Genomic DNA, 14,803 nt, shown 5'->3' on the forward strand with positions numbered 1-14,803 from the left:
CATAATTCGTTGCATCAAACGATTGTACGTCTGTATCAACTAAAATCACAAGGAAGATGGATTAGCCAAATAGTAAAGATGGTAAGTCACAACTCTCTCCAACCAAAAAAACATCCTCCGGGCTTGAGTTCAAATCCCGGGTTGGTCAAATAAGTGTGTGATCCCAACATCGCAGGGCGGAGAAGAGAGTTAGGATAGGATATTTGTGATTATATTTGGATTATAATAAAAGAACCACATAAGTTGGTGTAATAAAGTCTGAATAAAGCATATTTATTCCTAAGGACAAACAGAATAAATTCTTATAATACCAAATTAGGCAGATTTCAAATCATTTGTTTGTTTACAAGGCGGTTTGAGCTTTTTTAATTATTTAAAACAGCGTGAGTGATAAAATTAATAAAAGTAAATTTTTGATATTATTAATAACAAGCTATTATTTGATATTATCATTAACACCGATGGCATCATTATCATTTCGCAGGATGGTATCCAGAAATCGAAAAAATAATATATTAAATAAAACATCTAAAAATCTCACGACACTTCTTTGTGTTTATGGGTGCAACTTGTCTTTATAAACAAATGCCGGCAAAACGACAGCCAAAATTCATACAAAAAAAATTCATACTCGCGATGAAACCGAAGAGCCGTTTTTTTATATATTGACTTTTCATCGCATTTCATCGAAATCTCAGGAAAAAAATCTCGAAGAAAAAGTCTCCGAGGCAATTGGTACCGTCTAAGTTGTTTTCTGTTATGAAGAAGTGTATCAAGTCTATATCCAAGGGTATTCTGCAAGGGTAATCCCAGAAGGATACATCTACAGGATACTTACAGCCCTACATATCATCCCGCGCGGTCCCATCGACATCATCATCACCCGATTGCGTTTAATGCGTTCGAAATATCGGTCAACCCTCATGCGCGCACAAATATGCTCTCGACGAACAAGAGCCATTCGCGAGAGCTAAATGCGCGGGGTGCAATGAACGAATTCTAATTTTACATCTGACCTCTTTCGTGTATCGGGAAGACGCTAGACCGCGACTTAACATTCCACCGTCGGGAATATCGGGCGAACGAAAGGCGGCCGACTCCACGCCACGGCCACTACCACGCCGACACGATTCTAGGATCCAACAAACGACGCTATCTCAATCGGATCCCTTCGTTCCACCTTCGTGCGCTGCACCCGGTTGCCTATCCGCGGTACAGTGGGATTGTGGACTTGTGTTCCAGATTTGTAACAAGTCTCCAACTGACACGGCACGAAAGTCGGTGGAGCGAACGCTGAAAGAAACCGCCATCTTTAAAAGGCCATCCCCGACCGGTTGGCGCCCTTGTAAGTGCAAGGAGCATTACTGCTTTGCTACCCAGAGACACAATTCCACCGCACACTACGCATACGCTACAACAACGGTAGGAAGCGATCTTCGTGGGTTAAATCTTCGAAATCGAATTTCCCTTCTCCCTTGTGCGTGCAGAATCTGCGGATAGTTTGCAGGGAATGCGGGAGAATGTGTCCGGGTGCGTGCACAATTCATGATTCAAGAGCCTAAGCGGTTGATCTAGGCCACCGCAGACTGGCCGGAGACGGTCGAGTACAGCCAAAGAGCGTGCAACGCGAGAGTGCATGATGATCGTGCGGTAGATCGAGTGCATCTCCAGCACCGAAAGCGATTCCGACGCGCTCAGTGCCATGCAGTTCATGAGAGCGCAGACAACGGCAGACAGAATTGTGCGTACTTAGCTAGCGACGGTTTTTTAACATTTTCCAACTTTCACTACAAAATACAAGCAGACGGATGATGATCGATCAACGAGTTTATATAGATTATGGTTAGGTAAACGTTATATTTTACCTCAACAGAGTTCTGTAAATAGTGAATAGGAGAATGTGCAAATTTTAACTTAAAGTAAACTTCATGCTGAGTAGATATCTCGAGGGTGATGGATGTCGATCATCAGAATACGAGCGTTAGCCCAACTTTTCACGAGAAAATGTTAAACCATTGCCCAATCACACACAGTGAAACTCAACCTTAAAAGGCGTGTGCACGGATTTGGGGTCACATTCCACTTTAGTTTGTGTTGCATTACGCGATTGTCGTGCAAAAGGTGAAACCTGCGTAACGTCCCAAACAAATGGGAACCGATCTATCAAACGGTTGAGGAGTTAGATGATCCAATGGTATTGAAAAGCCGTGTCGAAATGCAACACGGCCGGAGCTGCGCTGTAACGAAACGGTTGCTGTAACAAACGTCATATAACCGTCGCGGACGCCATCTGACAAATCTAGATCCTAGACAACCAGACAGACCGGCGGGTCTCTCGCTCTTTCTCCCCGGGGGTGAAACCGATTTACACCTGATGGCTAATTTCTTCCATCCATTTTGGGGGGGATGCATGTTTTTTTTTCTCTCCTGTCCATTTGGTAAGGACGGCACGAAACCGAATAGTTTCCCCAAATATCGGATGCTCTGTGATGTTCGGGACGGGAATGCTAAGGTTTACGGATGAGGGGGCTGCCACCAAAGACAAACAATGTCGCGCATGAGATCTAAGGTTTATCTACACAGCCTCCGTTCAGGCTGTCCTACATTTTATGCAGCGCTTCATCCAACCACACCGTCGGAACCGTGTCGAAAGCACATCAAACCGACGCAGCGAGAGGGCGAGCGAAAGAGAGAGAGCTAAGGATGGCCTTAAAACCTAAGATTGTTTGAGAAGCAGCTGCCAAAAAAATAAAGAAATACTGGAGACCAACTTTCCACATCTGCTGAATCTGCTCAAAAGACACCATCTATCATAGCCACCCCATGACATAACTGTTGGCGTTCGAAAGCCGTGTGACCTGTGTCCGCGTTTCGTTGACCATCATGTGGTGGGATGTGGTCGGTCTGCGGTAGGCTTGGTTAAGGTTTACCTACAGACGCATAAAAAGACTGCCATGCGAGGGTGCGTGAGCGATACGATAAAAGGGCAGATACACGGATTGCACGGACCCGAAACGGTGAACTCTGGAAGCGGGACACATCGATAGATAAAACAGAGCGAGTGTCGTTAGAATATGGGTGTCGGATAAGAGCGTCATGGTTTTACATTATTGTTGCTTATGCTTGGCGCGAGGAAAGGCAAGCAAAGGTCTGTTCCCGTTTAAACTGAGTGACCTCTTGCTGCATGCATAAGCAAATATTTGAATCGGGTTGGGTTAGGTAACCTCTCGCGCACTGTCCCAGCTCCCCGCGTATCGAACCTCCTGCCGATGCTGCATGAGAATGACAACACCAACCAAAAAAAAAAAACCTCCCCGACGCTGAACGGATTCTAATGCATCTCGGGTTAGTAGGCTCAAGAGTCTCGCGTCGAAGATTTGACCCAGATATTGTGTGTCTGGGACCCCATTCCATTCGCCGTGCCTCACTAAACACCACACCATTGGACGGGCATCGCGAGTGGGGCGCTAAATAATCCGAAAAGCTAACAGCTGGCGGCAGCAGCTAACGCCACCCCGAAACGGTGCGATGACGATGAACCTGCGCCATTTGCCACCCGGGTAGCATACCGGGGCAAGACGTTGTTAGTCCGCGGATGCCGGGATCGAATTAAACAACATTAAATCCGTACCGGGGGCAGAAAACCACACGGCGCTAGGCTGAGTGCGGGTCCGATTTCGGGGAAGTATTAAACGGTACATGTTTTAAGCTGGGCACATGGTCGCATGATTTCCTGTCCGGCACGATCGGCTTAGCTGTCGATGGATTACCAATCGGAAGAGTGATTGGTAGATCGGGCAGGAAACGTCTGACATTTCACGTTTGATGACAGTGGATTATATTTCCACCTTTATGGCAAATGGAGTCTATTTTCGGATTCAATTTGCTCCAAAACATAAAGCATGTATAACTTTTTAGCGTGCTTATATGAAAGGGCAATGATTGTAAATCGAATATGTAGCCGCTCTTACTATAAAAAAGTTGTTTAAAGTATACATCAACCAAGGTATAATTATTTAACCCCACGAATTGATGTGATTGAAAGTAAACTTTGTCTTAGTCAAAGTGACTTAATTTAAGCATCAGTAAATAATGAGTAAATGGATAATTTAAGTTAAAGTAATTCAATATACTTCTATTTCTATAATCTATAATTATGTATCAATTGATAATTGTTTGTTGCTAATTTATTGAACCATTTCTAATCATCGAATTGATGCCTTAGCCTTGCGTCAGAAGCGTACGCATGGTTGAATGTGTGCGCGCGTTTGAAACAGGTTGCGTTTTATCTCCATCTTCCTCAAGCGTTTCCGTAGTGTAGCGGTTATCACGTCTGCTTCACACGCAGAAGGTCCCCGGTTCGAACCCGGGCGGAAACAGGTTTCCTTTTTTCTTGTTTTTTTTATGTGCTTCTTCTTTTTTATCTGCAAAAAGTCTAAGCTAAGAAAATTGTTGTCATACTTTAGTTAAACAACATAAATAATGGAAAATCTAATAACAATATTTTTAATATCATTTCCTGTTTTCATTACCTAAACTTCCATATAATTTTAGACGAATGTAAAAACGATTATTTGTATCGAAACAATGAATTTTGATCTGGTCTTAAAATTATGTTAATTAAACGGAACTCTGACGGTGAGAAAATTTGTTGTAGTTATCGTTAACATGTAATAAATCTTTATAACTTTGTACAACATCATTAATTAAATATTTTTCGAATTACACATAAATTCTAATAAAAGAAAAATTAGACGATTATTTTACAAATTATTTGTAACTTTTTGTAGCTATTTCAATGCAAAGTCTTCGTGATGTAATGAACGGTTGTCTTCAATATGGCGCCATAACGTTCACCCACTTCACCCAGTAAACAACTAGCCATGACTTTTTCGGTCATCTGAATATCTAAATATCGGTGTACATTAAAGGTGTACTCGTTCTCCAAACGGCAACACACATTTTATAAGGTACGGTAAAGCTGTAGCAAAAGGGCACCGTGTGTTAAAGAAATAAAAAACCCAAGGAGGTAACTAATTTCCTTGATCTCAATATGCGTGTACCTTAAAGCGTGTGTTTGGCGGCTGCATTATGTTGATGCATTTTCCTTGATGCAATAGCACGACAATCACTGGCGCCGTCCATGAATTTACACACCCACACAACTCATCTCCTTCATCCGTTCACTCATTTGCCCCAAAGATCCATCGGTCGGAATTGTTTCATCCGGTACCAGCCGCACGTTGTTTCTTGTGTGGTGGCAGGCTTGATTTCCATCGCTACTGCTACATCGTATCGTTTTATGTACACTGTCACCAGGGGAAGGTAACATTACTATGCACCCGTCCATTTATTGCCGTCGGGTTCGATTAACCTCAATGGCAAGCGGGGTAGTGGTAAATGCACTTGTACTGCCAAACGATCACCCTTTTCAACGGCTGCTAGATGTATGGATCGGATTCGTTTAAATGTTTTAGTTTGAAATGTTTCACATCGCAAACGAATGATGGGTCGCACCTTACATCGGTCGGTATCTTTACCAATTTTAGTTTACATTAGGGAAACACTTCGGACCACACTTGGAACCCTAATATTGACACAGGCAACACAACAATAAAAATTCGTTCTCAAGATCATCTTACGGACGAGTGAATGATACACACAACGCACTCAGTAAGCATGAGACAGATCGTGAGCCATCAATGTTACAAGTTGGCAAAGGTAACTCCCTCACGGCATCTCCTCTCCTACACCGTACGCGAGGTTCTCGTCTGTTTGGGGGTACCCTTCAATTTACCGAGCCCTTGACACCCGGGCGAGCTTGAACGAGCATAATCAGAGGTATTTAGAACAAACACACATTTTATGACAAACCGCTGACATGACACCTGAGGACCAGCGCCGTAAAATTAGCACCCAATCGTACCCCGTACACATCTGCCGGTTCGTTCGTCAACTGTCATGGACGCATTATGGCTCTTGGCATGTGTTCTACGGTTGAGCTGATGGGAGATGGAGCCGTTATTTGAGCCGTTAATACTTTTGACAGTGGTTAGCAATGTAAATATAATTTAAATTAGATGTATTTAAAATTAAAAAAAACCGTTTAACTACTAGCTACAATTAAAACAACTATTCTTATAACATTTGGATTGCACAAGAAAATTTACAACCACCCACAAGTGTTGGTGTAATATAATACTCGGCAAAATATACCTTTATTATATGCGGAATTAAATAGACTGCTCTGCACACATCGGTAACACCGTTCTAAGCCGTTTGTTCTCTCTCTCTCACACACTGAGTCATTTTCCGAGCGGTTATGCTCAACGAGCAGCTCTAGCTAATGAGGTAATTATTGCCATATTACAGTAGTTAATTGCTTTACCAGAAGCGACACTATTGGCGTGTTTTTGCGACGGGAATTAAGCGAGCAAAAGACAACGTGTGTAACACGCTTGAGAGACAAGAGTAGCTAAAGAACAGCAACATAAGAAGTCGTCTAATGCTTGTGTTGTTATCTTTTCCAGTTTGTATCTAATAGGGATGAGATGAAATTACTCACCCAGTCTGCCTGCTGCCATTAGTAACATTGAGACTCTTATTCTACATGGGTTTCACTAAAATATGTCTTATATAACATGGTCCTCTATAAACTTAGCTTACTATTTTTTAGTAGGGACTAGTTTATGCAGTTTTAGAGCTAAGGGAAAAGGAAAATGGGGTCTAGGATGGGATATTGATATCAATCCTGTCGTGTGATAAACCAGCGCCGATATGATATTGTATTTTTAAGTAAATATCCTTAAAGTATTTGAATTATATATATAAAAAGAAACTTGCAGGCACTAGGACAGCTTGGTCTGTAATTAGTAACCCGAGTTGAAACCTTTACACACCAATCTGCCAGACAGTGCAACAGTGAGCTTCGTACACCTTGCAGCCATCCGTTTACAGATCCTTTTTGGACGGATCGTGCAGCAAAAAGTGTGCCAGCCCGAAGGAGTGAGCAGCCCTCACCAGCAACGGCAACGCTATTATTTGCATGATAAATCGTATCGAAAATGGATCACGGTGTGTTTGGCGCGCAACAGCCACATCGGAAACAATAGGTGCTAAAACCAGACCTGAATTGGGTGCAACCATTCGGGTTTCATCAGCCTTCGCCGTTTGTGTGCCGTTACAAAAACCGGCCAAGTAAAAGGAAGTAAAATCATATGTCAGAACGCTGCTCCAGTGGACCGTTGGCGCCAACAACAGCTGGGGGGTGGGGATGATCCCTTAAATACAACAACAAAAAAACACACACACCCATGTCTGCATGGCTTTATGTTGGAGTTAATTGGTACGAAAGCGCACCACCCCGGGACAAGCGTGTGAGTGTCACACATTGGGGCTGTTTTTTGTTTGTTTCCTCTCTTGTTGGTGCAGTGTTATTTTTTTCTTTTCATTTTGTTTTGGAACATAATTTATTCACCAAACATGACACACTTTTGCATCCAGCGAAGACCACAACAGCCCAATCAAACCCGGGGGCCGTTGCGCGAGTGAAGGGATGCGGTGATGTACACCACACAAACTGCCCGATTTAACCGTCCGGTGATGGATTGAGCGAAGGGACACCCCGCATGTGTTGAGGTTTCATTTCCTCTTTTCCACTGCTTCGATGGTTGAAGCCGTGCAAAAATAAACTGCCGGTGACAAAGCGTGTGCAGGTGAGTTCCGAACCCCGTTCGGAAAGCCAAACTCCAAGTGAAAACAAGGAAGGAAGCGATGGTCAAAAAGAGTTGAAACAATTATATGTACTAATGGGAAGAATAGTAAAACAATATTTTTTACAACTAATTGCTAATTAAACAGTTAATAATGCAAGTTGCAGGTACGTTTTTTTTACGACCGAAAAAAAAAACGTTTATATAAATGAACACAGCAACTGCTTCAGAGTGGATCAACTGAAAATCCGCTATTTGTCATCGCCCGTCGATCGAGTTTGGGCGGCATGACATCATCGTCAGCGTCAATTTTCGGTGCTTCGCCGACTGCTGCGATCGGTTTCGAAGAAACTGTTTGAATCATTATCGTACCAGCTTATTGGAACGTCGTCGAGAGTGTTCGTCAACCAAGAAGATCCATTTGGGGTCAATTTGGTGGTTATCGTTGGAGTACATCATACGTATACGAAATAGTTTTAGTTTTAAGACCTTTCGATGAAATTCAGATGCAAAATAGTGCCCGTCAATCTCAAATGACTGAACGAGTCGTTCGGACTTTCGATGCCAGATTAGAAAGATTAGTTATGCATTGCCTTACAGTGAAGCACAACACAGAGAAAGGCAACTCCAGTAGCGCAAAACTGTCTGCCTTCCGAATTGTGCTCCGTCTCTCGTTCGTTCGATTCGCTCATTAGCAAACCGAGACCGAGACAGTTTTGTTACGGCCGCACGCACAATTCCCTGCTCTTCCATGACCTGCAAAAAAACACCCCCTTAACGTCTGGGTGTTCCAGATCAACCCACAGTGGGGGCATCGGCTTAAAACAAAACCAAAAAAAAAAACCACCCCGAACGCAGCAGCTGCGTCTTGTGCGTAACCACCCATCGTCGTCTGCTGGGTAGTGACAGAAACGCACCAAAGAAGAAAAGGTCGATCTTCACACGAAACGGTGCGCACGAAAGACAGAGATGGGCTGGCCCGCAAACCAAATAGGCCCCATGGTGGCGAAAAGCCAAGTCTGCCATTTTCGTACCACGCGCCACGACCCCAAAAGACACCGCGCATTGGTGTGTGCCAATGGAGACAATGAGAAGGGTGAAGGGGGGAAAACAAAATGTAACAACTGAAGGAAAAAAAATCCAACGGCGAAAGAGAAACGCACGCATCTTTTGCGTACGGACGACCCCAAAACGACCCAAAAGAATCGTGCAGGGTACGCAACACTGGGTGTGTGCAGGAAGGATGGAAGCTTCAGCTGTGCGAGACGAACTCGAAGACACAAAGAATAACACAAAAAACCCAGCGAGGGTCCGTTTGCTGTTTGGCGACAGTTTTACAGTGTCCCTGGGAAGGGGATGACCTGGACACGCTTGTGGGAAGTGATATTTAATGTCGAGCAGTTCAAACATTTGACAAAACCGGCGACTATTTGCATTCATTGCGACTTGTACTTGTATACTCTCCAACCTTAAATAAACTTCGCGTTGTGGCAATGAAGGTAACATTAAATTTATAGAACGTTAAAGTGAATATATTTTGTTACACTAATTTAAAATAAAATACATCATAAACACATCCATAGGCTAATTCGTTGCCTTGTCTAACCCATTTTACATCGCGATCCCAAGCATGCAAAGGGTCTACACTACGCCTCACCAGTAGCAGTCATTCGAAATCGTGAAACGCCAAGAGGTCACATGCGTATGACGATCAAACAGCCGCACCATCTTGGGCGGTTTGTTTCACAATTCTCTTTCTTACGCATATCCATATCTTGAGTAGGGCGATCTTTCGACCATCGTCACCCTCATTAAGGGTCAGCCCAACACGACCGATCGGACAGAGGTAAGCAACGGCAGGTGGAATAAATTAAATAATACAATTGGACGCCCTTTTTCGCTCTTCAGGTTTAGGTCAAACCAAAAAAAAAACAGCCTGCAGCCTGCAGCCCGTAAAGAAATCATCACGCTGAAGTTGAAGTTACGCTCGTGATGGACAACGATCGTTTGTCTGCAAGAGCATCACGCCGCTCATCTCGAGCGCGTCTTGAGCGCCAGCATTTGGAACGTCGCAAGTACCTTGAATAGATAATTAGAGGAAAACCTTGGGTTTGCAATGTTCGATTGTTGGACAGTTGTTGGACCCCGAACGGACCCGCTTTTAAGCTGGAGGGCACGAATTGTAATTGAAAGTTTTCCACTGCACCAGAGCACCGCTGGTCGTACGGTAAGGTGGGGTAAGTACCTGATCGGATTGGAGCTATCGAACCCTTTCTGCTCAATGATCCTCGGGCACTCGAGTGAAGCAGGGGAGTTTATGAAATTAGCATTCGATGGTTGAGTAATGAAATCGGGTTTTAATCATTAACTGCTTTACACAAAAAAAACACTGAAACACAGTGTAAGTTAAAAGCACGTAAACTAGTTGAAGAATGCATAATTGAATTATAGAATAAGGTAGAAAAAGATGATAAATAATGATTATTCAGAACGGGATTAAAACAGGAACAGAGTTCCAGGGTTGTAGATCGGTTAGTCAGAAAGATTGAGTGTCATTAAAAAATATTCAAACCTTCTGAATCCATCAAAAGGAGGAAAAGAAAATTCCATTCAGATACATGTGGGAGTTTCTGTCGATCGTTAGTGCCTCCTTGCGGTGACAGATGCACACACTGCACGCCTTAAGCTACTTCTCCAAAGCCATGCACAACATACACCACTGCAGGCGTTCTTCTTCTCCAAAACCTGCGTTTACAATTTTGCCATCCTCCAGAAACCCTTCACGATGCTCGGCTTCACCCATTTCCAAAACCACTCTCCTCTTTCGTGTGGCTCATTACGGAATCAAGAATCGTCGCGTAGTTAAAAGTAGGTCGCCTTATGTAGCATACACCTTGAAACCAGCAAGATGAAGTCTGTTTCTTGTTTTTTCCTGCTGCGGCTTTCTCTTTCGCTCTGCTTCGCTTTATTTCTGGTGCCCTTGTTGATGAGTGACTCGGCCACCGGACGGATGGTTTTGGGGTTTGGCTGAGGATTTTACTTTCCCTGCCCTCCACACCATCGCTTTTCCACGCACCCAAAACCGCTGCCTGCCTCCATTATCTTGTCCCTTTTTTCTCACTTCCTTTTGAGCGTTCGGCCTATGTTTGGATGGTGTGGTGCCTGATAGGCGCTCCACCGTACGTTTTCACCCAACATTTCCAGGGCCATTCTCAGCCCTTCTAGGGAAGTTCTCCTCACACAGAGTGCCGTGTAATTGTGACACCCACGGCACGACTCTATACGTCTTCAACCTTCTTGTTTTTAAACATCCCCTAACCCTAGCTCACTAGCAGATGGATTATTTGCACGCTTTCTCTTTTATGTTTTGTAAAAAAATATATCAAAACAAATTTCTTGATTTTATTGTAAGTAAATGAATGAAATTCGAAAGAACAAAAAATTGGCGCACGAAGACAAACTGGCAATGATCGGAAAACCACCAAAATTCTAACCCAACAATCAATCACATCGAAAATGGACTGAAATATTTACGAAGCTTAGGGAAGGAAAGCAATTCATCAACTTACTATTCCCATGGCGTCAGCCATTGGTTTAGACCATTGATCCAGAACATTATGGGAAGAAAATAGGTCAACTTGTTATGTTGGGTGAAAGATAAATGATATTGCTTTTCAGAGCCGCAAAATTACGATAATGTTCGTAACTCATATTTGGTTCCGAGGGGCCTGAGCAAATAGGTAAGATACATGCCATTTGAAGTTAAAAAAATACCTTATTATTGCTTGTACAAAGTTACAAGATGGGATACAAGATGGGTTTACACAAAATATTTCTCCTCCGGGTATTAAATTCATGTCGAAGTGCTCGAAATACCATTTCGTTCTTTTTTAGGTCACATATCCAAGGTCCTCTTCTATGCAGGATGAACATATTTGTTTACAATGTACCAATATATTCTCGTTGTCCTTTTACATCTGTACCGTATCGGTAGTCATCGTAGCACATAACCAGCACGTGCGGGTTTTATCTGGCGTTCGATGATTGACCCACTTTATAACTATTCTAGCCTCTGTTTACGAGATCCAACATCAAAATATCGATTTTATCGAACAGCTTCGGTGTGGTGACTTGAGAATGTTGTATACGTTTGATTTATTTCACTCCGGAAAAATGAATTTCTTACTAAATGGTAGGTAATATTTAGAAAATCTGCACAAAATAATTCTATTAAACCAAACATCCCAACACGAGAGAATTCTGACAGACATGATCTTGTTAAAGTTGCACAGTCCATTGTTCATTGATGGTTGTCAATTTAACCTTTGTTTAAAATTACCAAGTTGGCCGAAGAACCCAATCACTCAAGGACCGGTAATTTGTACACCCACCGTAGCCGTGAGGCTAATTGCTTGACCATCGTTGTACGAAGAACAATGCCACTAAAATGCCAATGATCTTCGAAGCAGTTCATTTCCTCCCACACCCCGGGTCTAGTTTATTGTGCTCTGGCTTGTATGTGTGTAATCATGGCTTGTCATTTCTTTTCCATTGAACCATTTCGGTGGACATGGCGCGGAAAACAAGCTCAAGGACTGTTGCGTCTTTTAGATTTTTATTAATGAAACGCTTCCTGCAGATAAACGATGTGTTTCCCATCATTAAGGTACCAATGGAGTACTTTGTTCTTTCTTTGTCGAGAGAGCAAGACGGACTTTCATTGGTGTATCATTACGATGATATATGGTGCTCTAATTTGTACAATGTGGATTTTTGTGGAACTATTAGTTAGTAGTTGATGTAGAGTAAAAAATTAAATAACGAACTACTGATATCGGAAAACAATAATGCAACAGATAATACTATAAAAAGCGAGAAAATTGAGAATAACGAGTTTCAGATGTATTTGTACATAAGTCAGATAAATAATAAATATTAATTCATCGATGGAGTCGCCTGGTGCATTACTATGAAATATTTCAAAGTGAAATATTCCAATGATATGAAATATTATTTTATGTCTACCACTGGTGTCTTTCGAACTTTGATAAAATACGCAAATAATCCAACAGTAATTTGGGAACAATAATCATAAACCCCAAGCTTAGATTTGTGTGGTCGGAGAGCGCATGAAAACGCACCGATATCCGCCAACAACTGTCACCACCATGCAGAGCGACCGCGAGAAGACACTTCGTTCTCTCTGTTGCTCTCCCCGTACACACACAGCACATTCACCAGGCAAAGCCGAAACATGGGGCGATCGAAAACCCCACATGCAGCATATCGTGCCGGGCCGGGGAGAACGAACTACGCGAGAGCGAATGAATACTACACACCAGCCGACCCCGAGGGGAGCGGCGGCCATCGCCGTAAACTGTAAATATTGTATTGTATTTTCAAAACCCCGCTCTGACCTACTGAGAAACGCGTCCACAATGTGGATCATGGCCGGATATGCAATACATAATGTTGCGTTCGCTTCGCAAGCACCACCACCAACGGCGGGTGGACAGAGAAAAGCCAAACTGAAAGCATGAACTACTACGTTCCGCCACGCCAACCGACCACCACAACTTGAGTGTGTTTACATCGTGGACGGATAGCCATCGTGGACCCTATACCCTTGACGGGAAGACACTCTCTCCCGTACATATTGTTTTGGTCTTGCTTTTTTTTCTCACTCTACGGAAGGCCATGTCATACACAGCTACAACATACCCTTCGACGGACAAATTCAGTAGGTTCAATAATGGAGCATCGGTGTAAGGAAGAAGGCCAGGCGGCTGGCGAGGTCATTGCGATGTGTTGTAACGTTCGTAATCGATCGAAATTATCGTACCGAGCCGTAGAGGTGGCAGAGCAAACGGACCAGGCAAGTTGTCGGTGGCAATAGTAATTTAATTAAATCAAAAATATCATACGTCCGTTGGTGGTCGTGTTTTGCTTTCGGATGACAATCACGGAACCCCGTCCGGTGGTCCTTGGAGTTATGAAATTCCCTTCGCAAAGTTTAATTCCTTACTTCAATAGCGTAATTTATTTCCGTGCACCTTGTGCAGCAATAAAACGGTGACAACAAAGAGACATTTCCGTCCGCGGAAGACAGATACAGGGAGGGTGAAAGCATTAATCGCTCCCCGCTATTCCACTGCCCACTGTACCAATTGTTCGTATTCAATCTTTTGGCGCTTATTATGAGTCTTTGAGATTTTCTTCAAATGTCTTAGCGTACTGCCCAGATTCTGGGGAATGAATTGCTCTTTTCTAGATAGTGTTCACACAAGCAAAAGGCTTTGGTGAAGATGGGTTGCTTGCTTTTTTGCCCACAGTAAATACAGTTAATTCCGATTGGTTTTGTTTATTGCAATGGTGCGGCATTAACACGCTTAAGTAAAACAAAACAACATACGCTTCATTGTCCCTGGCAATTAATCTCTTAAGTCACTTTAATGTACCTTTCCTATCGCCTGTCTAGCTGCGGGCTTACACGCTAGAATGATCATTTTCCCTTTAACGATAACACAGCAAAAAAAGTAAGCAAATTTATAATTAATGCATACGACACATGATTAACATACTAATACACAATCAGGATATGATCAAATCGTTAGGGATGTACTGTTAACTGTTTAATTCTTTTCTTTTCCTGGCAAGATATTACAGCCAAGCATTTGCTTGATGATTACGTCATTGCATTTTTAAGATCTTTTCATGTGAGATAAATCATAAAATCGTTTAGACAATCGACAAATAGACAATCGTTTGATATTGTCCAATACCTAATTTATTCTATTTTGTATGTACTCTCTTGGGTGGTGTTCTTAAAAAATAGGTGTTGTAAAAGATTTAAATATGTCTTATGAGAGCAGTAAGCAAAAACCTGCAGCATGAAGCTGTTAGATGTGAAATAGTCATTTTTTGTTAACTAATTGTAAAATGTTGCATATAGCGTTGATTGTATGGCAAGGATTGATAAAAAATAGCTCAGATCTAAAACGTATAAAGAAAAACTGTTGCTATTGGTCATGGATGAGATTCGGTATAGATATTTCGTATTTATAATGCGAACTACAGTGAAAATCTCCGTT

General features: G+C 42.6%; 1 non-coding gene across 1 annotated transcript; it reads left to right on the top strand.

Annotated features, from left to right (window-relative positions):
- Positions 1–4,306: 4,306 nt before the first annotated feature.
- Trnav-cac (transfer RNA valine (anticodon CAC)) lies at positions 4,307–4,379 on the top strand. Its single transcript has one exon. It is a non-coding gene; the product is annotated as a tRNA-Val (tRNA).
- Positions 4,380–14,803: the final 10,424 nt, after the last annotated feature.

This window comes from Anopheles moucheti, chromosome 2 (assembly GCF_943734755.1).
Source record: "Anopheles moucheti chromosome 2, idAnoMoucSN_F20_07, whole genome shotgun sequence".
In the NCBI taxonomy this organism is placed as follows: Eukaryota; Metazoa; Arthropoda; class Insecta; order Diptera; family Culicidae; genus Anopheles; species Anopheles moucheti.